General features: G+C 40.5%; 1 protein-coding gene across 2 annotated transcripts in view; it reads left to right on the top strand.

Annotated features, from left to right (window-relative positions):
• LOC133481972 (unconventional myosin-Ic-like) overlaps window positions 1–18,529 on the top strand; it is an 85,190-nt gene that overhangs the window by 10,919 nt on the left and 55,742 nt on the right. Inside the window, exon 1 of one of the 2 annotated variants that reach the window (XM_061781414.1) lies at window positions 215–372. The exons of the other annotated variant lie outside the window; for it this stretch is intronic. The gene's annotated coding sequence lies outside the window, so the exon portion shown is untranslated. Of the gene's footprint in view, window positions 1–214; window positions 373–18,529 lie in introns of those variants that run through there. 2 annotated transcript variants of the gene reach the window in all.

Below are 18,529 nucleotides of genomic sequence, written 5' to 3'. Positions count from 1 at the left end.
TGCTTTAGCTCCGCACCTTTAGTGAAAGAGAAGGAGGGGGGCACATTGCCATTTACATCGAGGGTTTGGGGGGAAGTTCTGACGCAATCGCCATGTTTTTTTTTCATCACAGCAGAACTTATCACAACACCTCTGAGATATTTATGCGACTTGAAGTGAGGGTGTGTGTGCGCGAGAGAGGGAGAGTGTGGTAGAGCCGGAGTGGGAATGGGTGTGGGAGCGGTGGGAGGGTCAGGAGGAAGCCACCGGCAGCGCTGACAGACACCAGGCACCGCAGCGACACACACGCCGAATTGGACTGATTTTTGGTAGCTCTTCTGCCTTCGAGGGAACCAACAAGAACGTCAACTCATTTGACCTCAATTGTTTAAGGTACGTCATGGCCACGCGTGGCACAAAACTCAAATTAGCAACAACGAAAAAAAAAAAAACAGTGCCCTCATGCGTTGTCGCTGGGTTACGTTAAACGTTAACTTTTGCCAACGTTTCCTGCTTCGTGGGGAAAAGGAGTTGCCACTTCAAGCACACGTTCAAATGTGGCATTTTGGAAGCTGTTTCGCTTGATTTATTGTGTTGCGCTTGCGTGTGTAAGTTGAATGAGCGACACGGGGAGGGAACGCTGTGCCAAACGCCGTTTAAAATGTAGCATTTTAAACATGTAGCATTGAAAGGCACGCTATGGGCTGATAATAAGTCAGTCAGAATCACTGTTTTCGTTTGGCACGAACCTAAGACATCCACATTAAAACCCCTTTGAAGTTATTCAAACGTTCACATTCATAACGTCATTGCTGCTTCTTTAACTGTGGCTTCGTGTGCAGCGTCACCACCAAGTGACTCCGAAAATCTTTGTTTAGCTACGCAAATAATTGGCAGATTACTGGTGGAGTTATGAGTCTCGTTAAACAACTAAAACCAAATTGGTTTATAATTTTGCTGGCATGGACTATATAATGTAGAAAACATACATTTGAGTTCCCCTTCAGTGAATGCCATTTCAATGTGGCATGTAGCCTTGGTTGTCTTCTTATGGAGCCAGACAGAGACGCATTTATAAGGCCGTTAAGAAGCAAGAAACTTCACCAAATGGCTTCGTTTGTGTATTTCTTGCTTCTCGAGTGTCAATCTGTTGTGTGTGTCTGAGTGGTTTGTGAAAACAAGCAAAGCAGCTGCCATCTGCGGTGCAACCTGTTTGAACCCAAATGTATGGCACTGCTTTAAAATAGAAATAGAAAAATCTGCATATTATTATACATATTTTACATAGCCAATCCCACCACACTTCAGTTGTACAGCCGGTTCACAACCCTTGTCCTATCCTTCCCTCACAGAGTGTAGCATTACTGCCTATACAACACTCATATCTAATGTTTCATTGTTCCAACTATATAATGATTTACTTTTCTCATCGCGTTTACAGTTAGTGCTTTGTCTTTTGTCTTCTTTTCTCACGCCCCTCTAGAAACTTTGTTCTGTTCGACTGATCGACTCAGATTCTCAATAAATATCTCAATAATAATACATTATAAGAAACCACAGCAGCAGCTTAAGAATTCCACTGTGACACAGTAAAACTGTTCAGGCATAAAAGGGATACAGATCCTTAACCTAACAGCCGAACAGGACAAAAAAAAAAGAATAATAATAATCTGCATAGTGTCTGGAAGACGACCTACTGTAAAGAGGATCCCCAAATATTAACAGTTTGGCATTTGCAAATTCACCTATTCATGGACTTATTTTTGGAACTTTGTTGGGATTTAGGGAACCTTTTAGGGGGGTTGTTCGCAGAAATATTCACGATTTGATGTAATGTGGCAAAAAAAGTCAGAAAATATCTATTTTTATTTTTGTGGCAAAATACTGTCTGTATTATGTATGATATTTATTGTAGCATCACTTTAATTGAGACAACGAACACTTACTGTTGGTCGTAACCACACGAAAAATTATAAAAGTAGTTTGTCTACTCAATCAAACTTCTGTGGCAGAAGGCTGAAGATGAAAGTTCTTCCTACACACACGCCTACTCGCTCTCTTATCAGGTCACAAATCTAACAGCAGCCATGTTCGAGTTGTAATCTCAGCACTTTCTTCCAGTTCGTGTGAAGGCGAAGGGGGCAGTGACAAAGCAACCATAGGACTTTAAATGTCTACAATGTCTTTTTTTTTTAAAACACAGAATGTCACCACAGAACCACCAAAGATTACAATATTCATATTTCCGGGTTTGGAAACATATAGCGGCTTGACATTCAGCGGGAGAGGCTAGATAAGATGGTGGCACCCATCTGCTGCACTGCGGCTGCTTTGGCTCACAATAGTCTTGCTAAACTAGGACTAAACGCAACATTAAAACCAGTAGAATCCGTAACATCCTATCTGTGACACCCAGTTTGTGTTGTCACTGCGTGGTTTAAGTAGTTTCAGGTCAGTAAACACTATAGTGCTAGCCATTCTACGTAACCTTGGCCTACAAGTAGCATTTTCCACAGGCACTGGCCTCCCCTGGTGCGTCTTCAATGTAACTCCCGCACTTTGCTGTGCACTTAGTGTTATTGTTTTACACCAAACTGCACCGCTGCAGTAATTCTTCATCATCAACAGAATTGTTGACGTGTACGTACAAGTAGTGTACATTGTGTATCTGCGTGCTTAGCTGTAAGCTCTTTACTGTATTTTTAAGTGTAAAGCATTTTTTTAAAGATGTTTGTTAGTATTTGAAATGCTAAAGAATTTTAGGAGTCATAGTTTGTGGAATATATTTATGTTTTAAACTGTTAATATAGGCACTTATAATCACTTTTAGGGGCGCGTCAATCATTATGGGAAATTAGCTTTTCACGGTCGGGCTCGGTCCCTCCACTGTACAGTATTGTGGAAACAGGCTTGTATTACACTTTGAGTGATGCAATGAAAAAAAGAAAAGTGTGAAGAAAAGTGGCGGCACGGGGGGGGGATAGTCCTCTGTGGTCAATCTCCTTGGAACAGCTGACTTGTTGCCTCAAGGTCATATGGAGGGCAGGACTTCTTACATTGAGGGCCTGCCTGCAGCTGCCACCTGGAACTAGGATGACAGGCAGTCGGCTGTAAATGTGATATAATCCTCTTTAAATGACAGTCACTGCTTGGAGATGATCGGCGGCGAAGCAGGACTGTGTGCCACTGACAAGAATGATGCAGTTTTGATCTGAAAGGACGTCTAATGTAACACAGTCAGCAGCTGTTTGAACAAAATACCCTGTTAAATATTCTGGCTAATCTCAGTGACTAAAGTGTGATTATTCGGCACTAAACAACGCGGCATGTGTGCTTGTCAATACCGTCTTCCAAAGCTTTTTCCCTTCTGGTGAGGTTTGTTTCTATTGCGTTGCGCTTGCACAGAGCCTGATTTTCTTTCCTTCCATTGCCTCTTAGGGCTGTTTTGCAATCTCAATGTGCTGGTTTTTGGTGATATTTTTGGTCTGTGAAAAGGTTGTGGCTTAGCCCGGATGTTGGCCCACTTCTACACAGTAAGCTATGTATTTCAATAGTAAGCACTATAAAAATGTCTAAGATTATTATTTTATTATTTTTTGTAAGATTATGATAATGTTAAAATTATTAAATAGAAAAGCATCTCATTTATCACACTTCTTAAACAAGCTACAACATTTTCTGTAGCTGACTCAGTTTCTCAGGTCCTTAGTTTATCACAGTACAGACATACGACTTTTCAAGGTTACAAACGGTACGCAACGAACCAGTTTGTGCAGTGGCATAAGAATATGTTGGCCCAAGGTGCCATGCTGAGTTATCGCTGTAATGATTGTTTTGTCATTTGATTATTTTACATGTATGACCAAGAAGTGTTTTTCATACAAATATTTAGTGTAATTATGACTTTACTACTGCATTAGTGTATGTTAGTGACAAACTACAGTGCGTCGTAATTGACTAATTCAGGAATGGAATGCTGTTGTAAACCGGGGATCCCCTGTGCCCATCCATCCATCCATCCATCCATCGTACCACTTATCCTCACTAGGGTCGCAGGTAAACTAGAGCCTATTCTAGCTGACTTTGAGCGAGAGGTGGGGTAATTTAGAGACTTCACTTAACCAAGCATGCCTGTTTTTGGAATATGGGAGGAAACCGGAGTACCCAAATAAAACCTACGCATGCACGATGAGAACATGCAAAGTCCACGAGGAAGGCCAGAGCCCGGATTTGAACTCACAACCTCAGAACTTGTGTGGCGGATGTGCTAATCACTTGTCCCGTACTCCTTTTTAGGTAAATCTGTGTTGGCACCTCACTGGTAGAGCAGATTAATTTGGGAATTTTAAGAATTTCTTGTTATCCAGCATGGAGGAATATTTGTTACAATGTCTGCCTCACAGTGGAGAGTTTCTGCGTTCGAGTCTCGACTCCTGTGTGGAGTTTGCATGTTCTTCTAGTGCTTGTGTGGGTTTTCATTGGGTACTCCGGCTTCTGACCACATCCCAAAAGCATGCTTCTAATTTGAAGACTCTAAATTGTCCGTAGCTGCGAATGATAGTCTGAATGTAACACGCGATTGACTAATGACCAGTCCAGGGTTGCCTTTAGCAGCTGGTGTAGGCTCAAGAACATCTGCGACCCTAATGAGGATAAGCTAACGTTAGCTTACCCTGTTGCTGTACCTAAGCTTTGGACAATGCAGTATTATTCGCCAATTGCCACAGTCTTCACTTTGCTGTAGCGGTCCAATACCTTGCCGCTGCCAGTTAGATGACAAGGAGTTTTCGGCTTACTTTACGTACCTTCCTGTGTTTATTCTTCTTTCCTTCCAACATTCGTCTCTTCCTTCTCCATTGTTTAGGTTGTTCCTTCTTTTGTAATAAGTGCCACAAAATCCAAAATTTGCTGATGTAATCGAGTTTTGTGTAACTTTAGAGAGTTGCAAAGTTTTCGAGCATGAACAGCCTTTTTAAGGTCATACCACTGCATTTCAAACGGATTCAAGTCTGTACTTTGACCAGGCCACTCCAAAACCTTTTTATTTATTTCTTTTTTTAAGCCATTCGGAAGTTGACTTGCTGTTGTGTTTTGGATCTTTATCCTGCTGCAAGAACCCAAGTGTGCTTCAGCTTGAGCTCACAAACTGAACATGAACATTCTTCTTCAGGATTTTCTGTTAAAGAGCAGAATTCATGGTTCTATCAGTCACGGCAAGTTGTCCAGGCCCTGAAGTAGAAAGCAGCCAAATACCATCACACTACCACCACCATGTTTGACTGTGGTTGTTGTTCTTTTTTTGAAATGCAGTGCTACATTTATGCCAGATGTAGCAAGACACACATCTTCCAAAAAGCTCAACTTTCATCTTGTCAGTCCATATAATATTCTCCCAAAGGTCTTGGGAATCATATATATATATATATATATATATATATATATTGGCAAAAGTAAGACTAGCTTTTATCTTCTATGATATATATATATATTTATATATATATGTGTGTGTGTGTGTGTGTGTATTATGTATATGTGCTGTATGAAGCCTTTCATTGTTTACGACACTCGAGAGGGTCCGTATCTTTTCACACGACTGAATCTGTGGACTATTATACAGTGTTCAACATAAATAAGTACACCTACACCCCCTGGAAAGTAGGCTTTCTACCCCTTTTCTCATTCAACAAAACCATTTTCCGAATTGCTAGGATGATTACACTTGAATTCTTTTAAATTTATATTTTTTTGTCTAAAGTTTATTTTTGCTACACTTGGAAAAATGTCGAGAGGGTGTCCTTGGTTTATAACTGAGTTCTGTTCCTATGGGGGTAATTGTACATAAGTCGGAAAGCACCTAAAGGCCTCTTTATACTCCAGGCTGACAACGTCCGCATTGCATCACATGTTGCTGCGCGTAGAACGCCGCAGAGATAATCTCTCGTGATTGGTCCGTTTTAGTCACATGCTGTGATGACGTAGTCAGCGTGCCCCTTGGTTCTGCATACCATCTGCATACACTCCTTGAAGTCTCGGCACCCTTTGCACAATGGTCATTGCACCGGACTATTGCAATATTAGTCATTCGAACTGCTCTAAGTGCGAGAGGATTCTGCATCTTTTTGCACAATTGTCAAAAAAACAAATAAATAAATGTACCGGCATTACCAGATAACTAGCAACCCTTTACTGCTCAGTGACTGGTTTTTGTCAATGTCTTTATGTCTCCAAAGTGTTCTCTGTCAATTGACTGTCTGTTGTCGTACTAGAGCGGCTCCAACTACCGGAGACAAATTCCTTGTGTGTTTTTGGACATACTTGGCAAATAAAGATGATTCTGATCTACGCCGCCACCTTCTCGATCGATTTTGCAGCATATTTAAACGTATCATCTGGTCATCTTGGTCCATTTGTTCTAGCAGACACTGTTCCATGGTCACCATTGTTGCTGCTTTGTTCCTTGTTAAAGTAAAGTAAAAAGGGCTACCGGAAATGGGCAAAAAATTGCATAGGAAACTCCTAGTCAATACCAACTGTAGCGACACCCCCGACTTGGAGGTGAACTGCAGTACATTTTCAAAACTGCACGCATGGGTTGCGCTCGAGCATAAAGGGAAACTACACGTGAGATAGGCGCAGTGACGTCAGCGCGATCGCCGCCCGCGCGAGTATAAAGAAGCCTTTAGTCTATCACTAATCTCTGCCTACACAGTAGTTACCGGTAAATCATAATAACAGTAAATATTTTAGGCTGTAAAATATAAAACAATCAAATGAAAACCCTAAGTACTGCGTCGGGTAGCGTGCCACATGATGATGCATTTATGTCGCTGTGCAAACGAGTTTTTGTGTGCTGTTCGTATGTGGGGCACCTCATAAACCGAGGATCCTCTGTACTCGTTTTTGCAACATTCAATGAACTGTGAAATGTCAAACATTTTCTTTTGGGAATTCAGTCCTTACAGTGAAGAATTGAGACAGCAGGAAGGGTGGTTAAAATATTTCAACCAACAACTAATTTAACCAACGTTGCCAGTTACAGCATCTGCGATGACTCTTTGAACTCAAGCAGTAAATCTAGTGAGTGCTTTAGATAACAGAAGCACAGATATCAAAGTACTCTAAGCCATGAGTACAACCGATAAGTTAGAATGTAACAGCTGTCTACAGGGCGTATGCTGATGGCCTTCACAATAGAACAAATTACAAAAGTATGCTTTCCACACTATATGGAAGTTGGATACTTCAACTGGGGAATTGCTTTTGCTTAGGAAAGTTTGTAAGAGGCTGCAGGCAGAAAGGTCAAAATGTTTGGATGATATAGCAGCATGACGATGCAAACAACAGAGAAGGGTCTAGTCAAATGGGGAAAAAAATGAAAAGTCAGACAAAAGATTGAATGTGCTTCAGTTGTGTGGGAGTCTGTGCGTGTGAGAGTGAATGTGTGTGTTTGATTGTGTTTGTGTGTTAGTGAGTAAGCATGAGAGAGAATACATGGTACGTTTTATTCTGTGGAGCAGCTACTCAAGTCAATAATTTCCCACATCCCAAAGATAGCAGAATTGGTACAGTGAGCCCCACCCTGCTGGGAATAAATGTTACGAGTTACTGCTTGGAATCAGTATTGCAGTGCTGACTGCTGTGGGATTGGAAACCACCCTAGAAATGAGTCCAAATCTACACAAGACTCATTGCCATTTTTGTACATACAGAATCTGGGAAGTCTGTCTCTCTATTTTTGCTATCTTTAGCAAGTTAGTTAAATAGACCATTACTTAGCAAAGCAAATTGATTTATATAGCGCAATTCATACACAAGGTAACTCAATGTGCTTTACATGATTAGAAGCATATAAAAACAAATAAAAAAAATACAGCTTATAAACATTTAAAACAATGAAAAAAAAGTACAATTAAAACAGCGTACAGTGCAAGAAATATTTAAAAGTGGAAATGCCCTTAAAAGCATGAGAATGAATAAGAGTTTTTAACCTGGACTTAAAAAACATTCACACTTGGGGCTGATGTCACTTCTGTTGGCAACTTATTCCATTTGTGTGCAGCATAATGGCTAAATGCTGCTTCACCATGTTTGCGTTGGACTCTTTGCTCCACTATTTGACCTGAGTCTGTCGATCTCAGAGGCCTACTGGGTTTATATGTCATTAGCATTTCTTTCATGTATTCAGGACCTAAATCATTTAGTGATTTATAGACCAGTAGCAGAACTTTAAAATCTATTCTAAAGCTGACTGGAAACCAGTGTAAAGACATTAGAATTGGAGCAATATGCTCTGGCCTCTTTGTTCTGGTCAGAACACGAGCTGCAGCATTCGGAATGAGCTGCAGCTGTTTAATGCTCTTTTTGGGGAGTCCAGTCAGAAGACCATTGCAATAGTCAAGTCTACTTGAGATAAAAGCATGGATGAGTTTCTCCTGGTGTGCTTGACACATGCAAGCCTTCACTCTGGATATGTTCTTCAGATGGTAGAAGGCAATTTTAGTAATTGATTTGATATGACTGTTGAAAGTCAGGTCGGAATCTATCAGAACACCAAGGTTTCGGACTTGATCTTTGGTTTTTAAGAGAGTGGCTCCAGGTATTTACTAACAGCAGTCCTCTTTTCTTTATTGCCAAAAACAATTATCTCAGTTTTGTTGTGGTTTAACTGAAGAAAAATTTGGCTTATCCAGTTATTTGTTTTAGACAGTGACACAACACCTCAATTGCAACTGCTATATATAACTGTGTGTCATCTGCATAGCTATAATAGTCAAAATTAAAGTTCTGAAGAATTTGACCCAGGGGTAGCATATACAGGCTGAACAGTAGGGGTCCAAGAACTGAGCCTTGAGGGACCCCATGGTCATTGCCATTCAATGAGATTGAACCCTTCCAATGGTTACAAAATAACTCCTTTCCTCCATGTAGGACCTGAACCATTTAAGGACTGTTCCATTTAGTCCTACCCACGTTTCCAACATGTTCAGCAGTACATTATGATCTACCTGTCACGGTGCGAAGTCAGATGTGAGTTGGATTGAACCCAAGAGGAGACTGAGGCAGAGGGAGTAGATTTAGAATTTATTGTAGGTTGGCACAAGGTAAGGATATCCAAGGTGAGGTGGTGGGCCGTCGGGGACCAGGAGCGAGCAGGAAGCGGGAACGTGAGCAGGTGGTGTGGCTTTGGCGGCCTGGCTGGTGCAGGCAGCGAGGCGGGGCAGGCAGGGAAGATACACTGGAGACGGGAGAGAACAAAATCGGGTGAGTACAGATGCGGGTCGTTTGATAATTACTTGCATACCACAGAAACCTGTAAGTACGAGCGCCAGCCAGTGAGTGTCAATACTCAGGCGAAGGTTTGCTGGACTTGGCAGGCATAATATAATGACCAGAGATTGTGCTGTAATTGAACTGTCTTTAAAAAAAATGATACAGCACAAACACTTAAAAAATATATTGTTGCACAGCAGACAATATTGAATGGACTTTAATGTGATATGAAGTTGATCTCTAATTGCTATTTCACAGTTGAGGGATTAAAACCAAATCACAACCAATCGGGCACCTCTAGTATCGATAATTCATGCATCCATTTTCCGTACAGCTTTATCCTCACAAGGGTCGCGGGCGTGCTGGAGACTATCCCAGCCATCTTCGGGCGAGAGGTGGGGTACACCCTGAACTGGTTGCCAGCCAATCGCAGGGCACATATAAACAAACAGCCATTTGCACACACATTCACACTTAAAGGCAATTTAGGGTCTTCAATCAACCTACTATGCATGTTTTTGGGATGTGGAAGGAAACCGGATTGCCCGGAGAAAACCCACGTAGGCACGGGGAGAACATGCAAACTCCACACAGGTGGAGTCCTCAGAACTGTGAGGCGGATGTGCTAACCAGTGCCGCCTAGTATCAATAATTGATAATCTTATATACAGATACTGTACTGTAAGAAAATGATACGATACAGCTCTATAATCAATATTTTTCCCACCTTCAGATTTTAAACCTGGAACCTCTCAACAGTGAGGCTAATTTATCAACTCATGCTTCACCTGCCATAGACTCATCCATCCATCCATCCATCCATTTTCTGAGCCGCTTCTCCTCACAATGCTCGCGGGCGTGCTGGAGCCTATCCCAGCTGTCTTCGGGCAGGAAGCGGGGTACACCCTGAACTGGTTGCCAACCAATCGCAGGGCACACATAAACTAACAACCATTCGCACTTACATTCACACCTTAGGGCAATTTAGATCATATTGTTTTTAATTATGATTAACCTGATACTTTGGTCTGCTACCCACACATGGAGAAGGTCGGTGGTCTAAGCAATGAAAAACACCTCTGATCTCATAATTTGAACTTTATAACAGTCTTTCCCCCTGTAAATGTAGCATTAAGGAACAATTTATGCTGCCTATTCAAATAGTCTGTGTTGTGTTCAGCTCATCCATGAGGACAGTTATCCTTTTAATAATGATCTTTATCATAATTACAATCACCACATGCTGATCTTTGCCCCTCGTCCCTGCAATTATGTATGTACCTTCCCAGGCATGCTGTCACTGTTGTTGGTATTGACACACCCAACCACCCTCTGCAATAAGATACCAAAACCTCAGTGTGTTGATCGAACAGAAGAATAAAGTGGTTGTTTTGGGTGAAATGATGGAGGACTCGCCTACTCAAGCTGAAATATGCAAGTGGAAATTGACAAACAGCGTTGCTGAAGTTTAAAATATCTCGAATTAAGAAACTTGCAAGCAGTATTTGTTAGATGCAAAGCCTTTATTTGTACATACATTTAACTTCACACTCTTTATATTTGTGGAAACTACTTGTTGTGTTTGTCCCATGTGGAATTAATCTAATCAAAAGGATTTAATTCCTATTACTTACTTATACTTATTGTTCTTTTGTTTTCTTTTAACCCCTTTTTGGGTATGTGTTGAAAGGTTTAGTAGATTTTGTGGCAGAATACGGCAGCAATTTCTCTGTAAGCTCTAAAGTAAATTCAGCTTTATAGATAACATGTGCTATCTGGCTGTGTGCACTGTGCGAATATCTACCATGACATATGGTTGTATCAGATATCATAGTAAAAGTAATTACAGCAACCTAGAGGCAACACTTATTTTGTCTGGTAAGGAAAATTAAGCTGTCTACTTTCTGTGTTTATTTTTCTCACTGTGTACCTTTTTTGTTAACGTTTAACTCAGACCTTCAATGGGCCATTGATAATTTCAGAACAATTTGAACAGGTGTGGCCATGTTCATGGCAAGAGAAAGACTGAGAAAACCCTGTGGTGTTGGACTAAACAAATGGGGGGGGGGGGAGACATCATGCCTGTGTAAAAAAAAAAGAAAAGAAAAGGAATGCAAGTACATTTGATGAATAAGATAAGCATGCCTGGGAGAAACTAGACTTTGACTGAGGGCTGGTCTTTACCTGCTTGTTGGTGTCAAAAGGGTAGTGTGGGCGGGTTTGAAACTGGCCTAGGATTGGGCGTCTCAACTGGTATGTGGAAGAAGTCTTTTGCTAACAAAAAAGGTCTTAATGTTAGACATTTTTTTTGGTTTATATTTCCTTGGTGGAACTGGGAGATTGCGTCTGTCTTCCAAAGAAGATATGATAGTCTTCACCAATGTACTCCATACCTCCCTAGCAAACAAAAATATTCAGTCGAACATACTTCTGCAGCTCTTCCCACTCAAACTATGACAAGTGTTATAGAATGTCTGTTTCAAGTGTAGAGTCAGACACCGAATGCTTTGGATCTGTTCACAACATAATTAATCAATCAGGTTTAATTTTTATTCCTAAATCAAAAACGTTCTGAAATGTGTTTTTGTTAAATTATTTCTCAGTTGTAGCAATGCCAATACATTTTATACCATTGGAAAGCCTGTTTATTTCTCTTTTTAAATGTTGGCCCATTCGTAAGGAACATAAATGTGTGGGATGATTCGCATAACTGAGTATATATATTGCATATGTAAAACTCAGAACTCGAACAAAATACTCTGCCATTGCTATTGACTCTTGTTTGGTCTTCTTTGGTACATGATTGAAATAGTACTTATCAGTAATAAGAAATAGACAAGACATATTGGCACTTAACTATTGCTACAACTATTCTTTTATTTAATGATCAGGAGAGTCAATTGCATGTGGCTAAACGATACAGGGCCACAGCAGAGTGGCACCGCTTGATTATGCTGGTCGTCAGCCTGTTTACACACTGCTGTGGGATGACAGTCCACTTCTCCACCAGGAGTGGTCGCAACTTGTCCAACATCTCTGCTTAAAGCCGTTCTGTATGGGCGAATATTGCCATTTTGGAGAATGGCATTGGTGATCTGTAGAGTTACAGGAATGACACTTGTTGCAGAATATTAATGAATATCTCTCTGGGTCAGGATTGCCTTTATTGTGAGTGTTGGAGGTCCACACAATCATACTCCCTCCAGCAAAAGGTGTTACTCTATTGGTGCAGCAATTTAGCACAGTCTTTTACACACCCTAGGCAGAGTTCGGACTCGTCACCGAAAATAGCGTTCCTCCACATGTTCAGGTTCTAATGCAGGTATTTCCAGGGTTGTTGGGATACTGTAAACTGCAAACACGGTTCAATGGCAACATCTGAATAGGCTGTTTTGCATAGGCAGTGACAACATCAGCTCATTGCACAGTTGTGCTGCTCATTCCACAAATGCATTTGCCGAACAAATACGCAAAAAAATCCACCTAATGTTTTAACCTTTCCTTTTATGTATTTCAAAGCATATGCAAGTATCATATCAGCTTGTCACACAATGGTGTCAGGGTTAGGCCCTGAGCATTGTTACATAATATTTTAATTATTTATTTGCAAAGGGATGGTCTTTGATACTTCACGTGTACTGCATCTTATTGTATTGTGCAAGTGTAACGAATGCATGTGAGACAGTGTTTTTTTTAAATACCCCTCACTTGAATTGTTTTGTAATAGTTAATTGAGTTTGTAAAAGCTCTGTAAATAATACCCTACTGTTAGTGTTAAAATCGATCCATGAATTTACAAATCTCTTTTACAAAAAAACAAATATAGTGAAGCAAATGATAATTTCTTAGTTAAGATGTCAAATTATTATTTACTTCCATTCCTGAACGTAAATTTTTTTTTACTGGGCTAAATGCTATGCTTTATTCATTTCTGATTCAGAGAACAAAGAACTGGTTACTAAACAGCAAAAGAGCTACTTGAGTAATTTCTACAATACTATGTGCTGATACGTGGTATGGGCCAAGGAAGTTACCATTCAACTTTAGCACCGAACACTAATCTTGAAAGGAACGATACAAGTAAAGCAAAATACATTGAAATGGAACAATAAAATGTGTGCAAAAGTGGTCATTGATTATCAGTGTAAATATCAGTTGCAAATTGGTCTGTCTACTAGAGCTGTGCTGCCTGCAGGCAAGTAGCTTTGTTTTAGCAGTCAAACCTTGCCACAATATGGACCGCTTGGTATAAAAAAGACCAATATGCTGTTTGGCCCATTAGGGAGTGAGATGAGGGTGGAGTGGAATAATAGGTACGTGATGAAGGTGGAGACAAAAGAGGCCTGGGCAAAGGGTCAATAGGGATGAAGAAAGGCAATACGAGGCAAGGAATGGACTTGGTATGAAGATTGACAGGTTGAATGTTCAATGTTTTGAGTTCCTTCTGAACCAGTTGCCACCTGCCCAAGGACTGGATAAGCCTGTTTGTGTGTTTTTTTGTTTGTTTGTTTGTTTTTTTCTCTCTGTGCCTTCTGTACTTGGTGTTGTGGGGCTGTATTGTTATGCAATTTTCCAGTATTTTTTATAACTTCAACCATAATCTTTTTGTTTCATTATTATTTTTTTTTAACACTTATTGATTCTGGGTCGAAGCCAGCTCTTAACCAAAGCACAAACCAGAGGTTACACTCAGTATTTTATTTAGAGGGCAGAAGTATTATTGTGCTTTGTAACAAAACTTTGAATTCATATACATTCAAATGAAATTATTAAACATTTTAGTCGCTGGACTCATATGGACACAAACCATACTGTTAAGGAAAGAAAACCCCACAATGAACTGAAATAATTTGAAATGGACAAAAGGAATTAAAAACAAATAAACATAAAATCGTTATAACTAATGAAAACTAGGCTGTGATATATTTTTATGATCCAACTGAACCATCCATCCATCCATTTTCTGAGCCGCTTCTCCTCACTAGGGTCGTGGGCGTGCTGGAGCCTATCCCAGCTGTCATCGGGCAGGAGGCGGGGTACACCCTGAACTGGTTGCCAGCCAATCGCAGGGCACATAGGAACAAACAACCATTCGCACTCACAGTCATACCTATGGGCAATTTAGCGTCTCCAATTCATGCATGTTTTTGGGATGTGGGAGGAAACCGGAGTGCCTGGAGAAAACCCACGCAGGCACGGGGAGAACATGCAAACTCCACACAGGCGGGGCCGGGGATTGAACCCAGGTCCTCAGAACTGTGAGGCTGACGCTCTAACCAGTCGGCCACCGTGCCGCCATCCAACTGAACCCTTTTTTTTAAACTAACTAATGTCACTGGACTAAAATGAAGGTTACCCTTAATATTTTGTTACACAACATTTTGAGGACAGTCACTGCATTTAAATGATTTCTGTAACTCAAATAGTCGTGCACCACTTGACATTTTTTTTGGCCCACATGAGCAAACTTTGACTGTTGATGTCTGCTGGCTGAATGTTCTAGCTCATTTGTCATATGTTCCACAGGATTTAGATCATCATGGATCTTAAGAACAGTCTGATGTTTTGTTCTTAGCCAGTCTTGCATATTTTTAGGTATGTTTTGGGTCATGATCCTGTTGGAGGACGAATGACATGAGGCTGAGGCTTTCTGACACTGGAAGCACATTTTAGAATGCTTTGATAGTCTTGAGACATCATTGCACCCTGCACCAATTTAAGACAATCTGTGTCAGATGCACAAAGTAGCCCAGAACATTATCTAGTCTCCTCCTTGTTACACAGTTGGTATTGAGGTATTTACATTGTACAAAATCTTTAGTACCCTTCCATTAAATGAAGAAAACCCCACAATGGTCACTAAAATAACTCAGAACTGACTGAAATTTGAATTTTCCCAAAATTCATATTAACAAACCATAAACCTTCTGGGAAAATCTTCTTTCGACAGATGAGACAAAACTGGAACTTTTGGCAAATCACTTCAGTTAATATACACAAAATGAAGCATGCAAAGAAAAGAACATTGTACCTATGGTGAAACATGGAAGCAACCTCAAACAGTCACACTCCAAACTCCACTATGGCCAAAGGACACCAGAAATAAAATTGTAGACTTGCACCAAGCTGGGAAGACTGAATCTGCAATAGGTAAGCAGCTTGGTGTGAAGAAATCAACCGTGGGAGCAATTATCAGAAAATGGAAGACATACAAGACCACTGATAACCTGCCTCAATGTGGGGCACCACGCAAGATCTCACCCCGTGGGGTCAAAATGATCACAAGAACAGTGAGCAAAAATCCCAGAACCACATGGGGGGACCTAGTGAATGACCTGCAGAGAGCTAGGACCAAAGTAACAAAGGCTACCATCAGTAACACACTACGCCCCCAGGGACTCAAATCCTGCAGTGCCAGACGTGTCACCCTGCTTAAGCCAGTACGTGTCCCAGCCCGTCTGACGTTTGCTAGAGAGCATTTGGATGAACCAGAAGAGGATTGGGAGAATATTATATGGTCAGATTAAACCAAAATAGAACTTTTTGGTAAAAACTCAACTTGTCGTGTTTGGAGGAGAAAGAATGCTGAGTTGCATCCAAAGAACACCATACCTACTGTGAAGCATGGGGGTGCTTTGGGGCTGCCCGGGCAACGTAGGAGTGGCTTCGTAAGAAGCATTTCAAGGTCCTGGAGTGGCCTAGCCAGTCTCCAGTCTGTGTTGCCCAGCGACAGCCCCAAAACATCACTGCTCTAGAGGAGATTTGCATGGAGGAATGTGCCAAAATACCAGCCACAGTGTGTGAAAACCTTGTGAAGACTTACAGAAAACATCTGGCCTCTGTCACTGCCAACAAAGGGTGTATAACAAAGTATTAAGATGAACTTTTGTTATTGACGAAATACTTATTTACCACCATCATTTACTAATAAATTCTTTAAAAATTAAAAAAACAAACATTTCTCATTTTGTCTCTCATAGGTGAGGTATACCTACGATGAACATTACAGGCCTCTCTCATTTTTTTAAGTGGGAGAACTTGCACAATTGGTGGCTGACTAAATACTTTTTTACCCCACTGTATTGCTATCATATTCTATTCCATACCTACATCAAAACAACACAACCCCAAAATCTTGTTTAGTCGCAAGTTTAATTTGGAAAAAAAATAACTATGGAAATGTATGCTCTCATTGATTTTGAATGTTATGGACACAGACATCACCACTGCCAACAGTGCCCGTCAAATTCTACAGTATCGCTGAGCTCCCCGACGAGAGGAAGCCTATGATGGTTACCATAACTAGCGACTGTGGTTACATACGTCTTTCCCCAATTCTGTTTTTGTCGAATTGGCGTAAATTAATCTAACCTGACTACTTTCACTCGTAATAGTCTAGCAAGGATTTTTTTTTTTTACTCATTGAGACTTTCTTTAAGAAGACAATCCTGCAAGGCTCACGCGGAGTGCAGAATTGGTGGAAATGTAAAAGGGACGTGTCCAATAGGGTTAAGAGATTTGCTCTCCAGGTTTTTTAAACACTGTATATTGGTTAATAATAAACAGATAAATAAAAAAATAAAAAAGACTGCATGGGACTGACCAAAATTATCAATTTGTGAAAAGATATGAAATTGAAAAAATTTGCACATGGGAGTTTTCCGCTCGACAGTGACGATGTGCATTATGAAACCAAGTTTGAACTTTTTAGCCACCAGTCCACAATGTTTTTCGGCAATCGCAACACTTCATATCCCTAGAAGAACACAGTACCCACAGTGAAACAAATATTCTGCTTTTCCACCTCACAGTACTTGATCAGCTCAGCTTTACTCATCATGGGAAACTGTGAAAGTGCTGTTGCAATGAAGCAGTCAGAGCAACATAGAAACAAACAATCATGATAGAGTAGTATAGGGGTCTCATGTACAAATCCTCATTCCAATGAAGTTGGGACGTTGTGTAAAACGTAGATAAAAAAAAAAATACAATGATTTGGAAATCCTTTTCAACCTATATTGAATTGATTGGACCGCAAAGATTTTTAATGTTCAAACTGAAAAACGTTTTTGCAAATATTCACTCATTTTGAAATTCATCTCTGCAACATGTTACAAACAGCTGGGACAGGGGCATGTTTACCATCGTGTTACATCACCTTTCCTTTTAACAACACTTGAATAAGTGTTTATAATAACCGAGGACACAAATTGTTGAAGCTTTGTAGGTGGAATTCTTTCCGATTCTTGCTTGATGTACAACTTCAGTTGTTCAACAGTACGGGGTCTCCGTTGTGGTATATTCCGCTTCATAATGTGCCATACTCTGCGCCAATTCCAATTAACCTGTTGGAATGTTCCAAACATATTTTTTTGAGCATTCCTCAAATTTCTCAGTCTTTTGCTGCCCCTTTCCCAGCTTTTTGGAATGTGTTGCAGGCATGAAATTCAAATTGAGAGAATATTTGCAAAAAATATAAAAGATAATGTTCATCAGTTTAAACATTGATTATCTTGTCTTTAAAGTGTATTCAATTGAATATAGTTTCAAAAGGATTTACAAATAATTGTGTTGTGTTTGCGGCGGCACGGTGGTTGACTGGTTAGCACATCTGCTTCACAGTTCTGAGGTCCTTGGAGTTTATATGTTCTCCCTGTGCTCGCCTGGATTTTCTCCTGGTACTCCGGTTTCCTCACACATTCCAAAAACATGCATGGTAGGTTAATTGTGTAATATATGCTCTGTGATTGAGTGCCAAACAGTTTAGGGTGTCGCCTCTCGCCCGAAGTCAGCTGAGATAGGCGCAAACACACCTGCGACCCTAGTGAAGATAAGGGGTTCATGAAATGGCTGTATTATGTTTTTGTTTTACAGAATATTCCAACTTCATTAGGATTGAGGTTTGTAGTTCTTTCCATGTGGCTGTTGTGCATTTGAAAGACCTTAATTATATTAAAGAGGAGAAAGAAACTGGCCACTGCAGCAAAGTGGATACTGTGGGGTAATGCTGCAGCATCCACAGCTAGCGCACAGGTACAGCATAAGCGTTACATTTGCAGGTTTAGTTTTTAGCCATGTGTCCCCAAATGTTAATGACACCAAAATGGCACATCTCCTTGACCAATGAGCTACCAGTAGGGGTGGGCGATACATATCATCTTTGACATAATCGCTTTAATGATGTGCAATTTTACATTATCGAGTAGGCATAATATCTTGAAAAGAAACCAACCTAACGGGCATAAGAGGAAGAGAGAAAGGAGGACGTGCAAGTCCTCAT

The sequence above is a fragment of the Phyllopteryx taeniolatus genome, chromosome 8, assembly GCF_024500385.1.
Source record: "Phyllopteryx taeniolatus isolate TA_2022b chromosome 8, UOR_Ptae_1.2, whole genome shotgun sequence".
In the NCBI taxonomy this organism is placed as follows: domain Eukaryota; kingdom Metazoa; phylum Chordata; class Actinopteri; order Syngnathiformes; family Syngnathidae; genus Phyllopteryx; species Phyllopteryx taeniolatus.
This window is presented reverse-complemented; position numbering and strand designations above follow the sequence as displayed.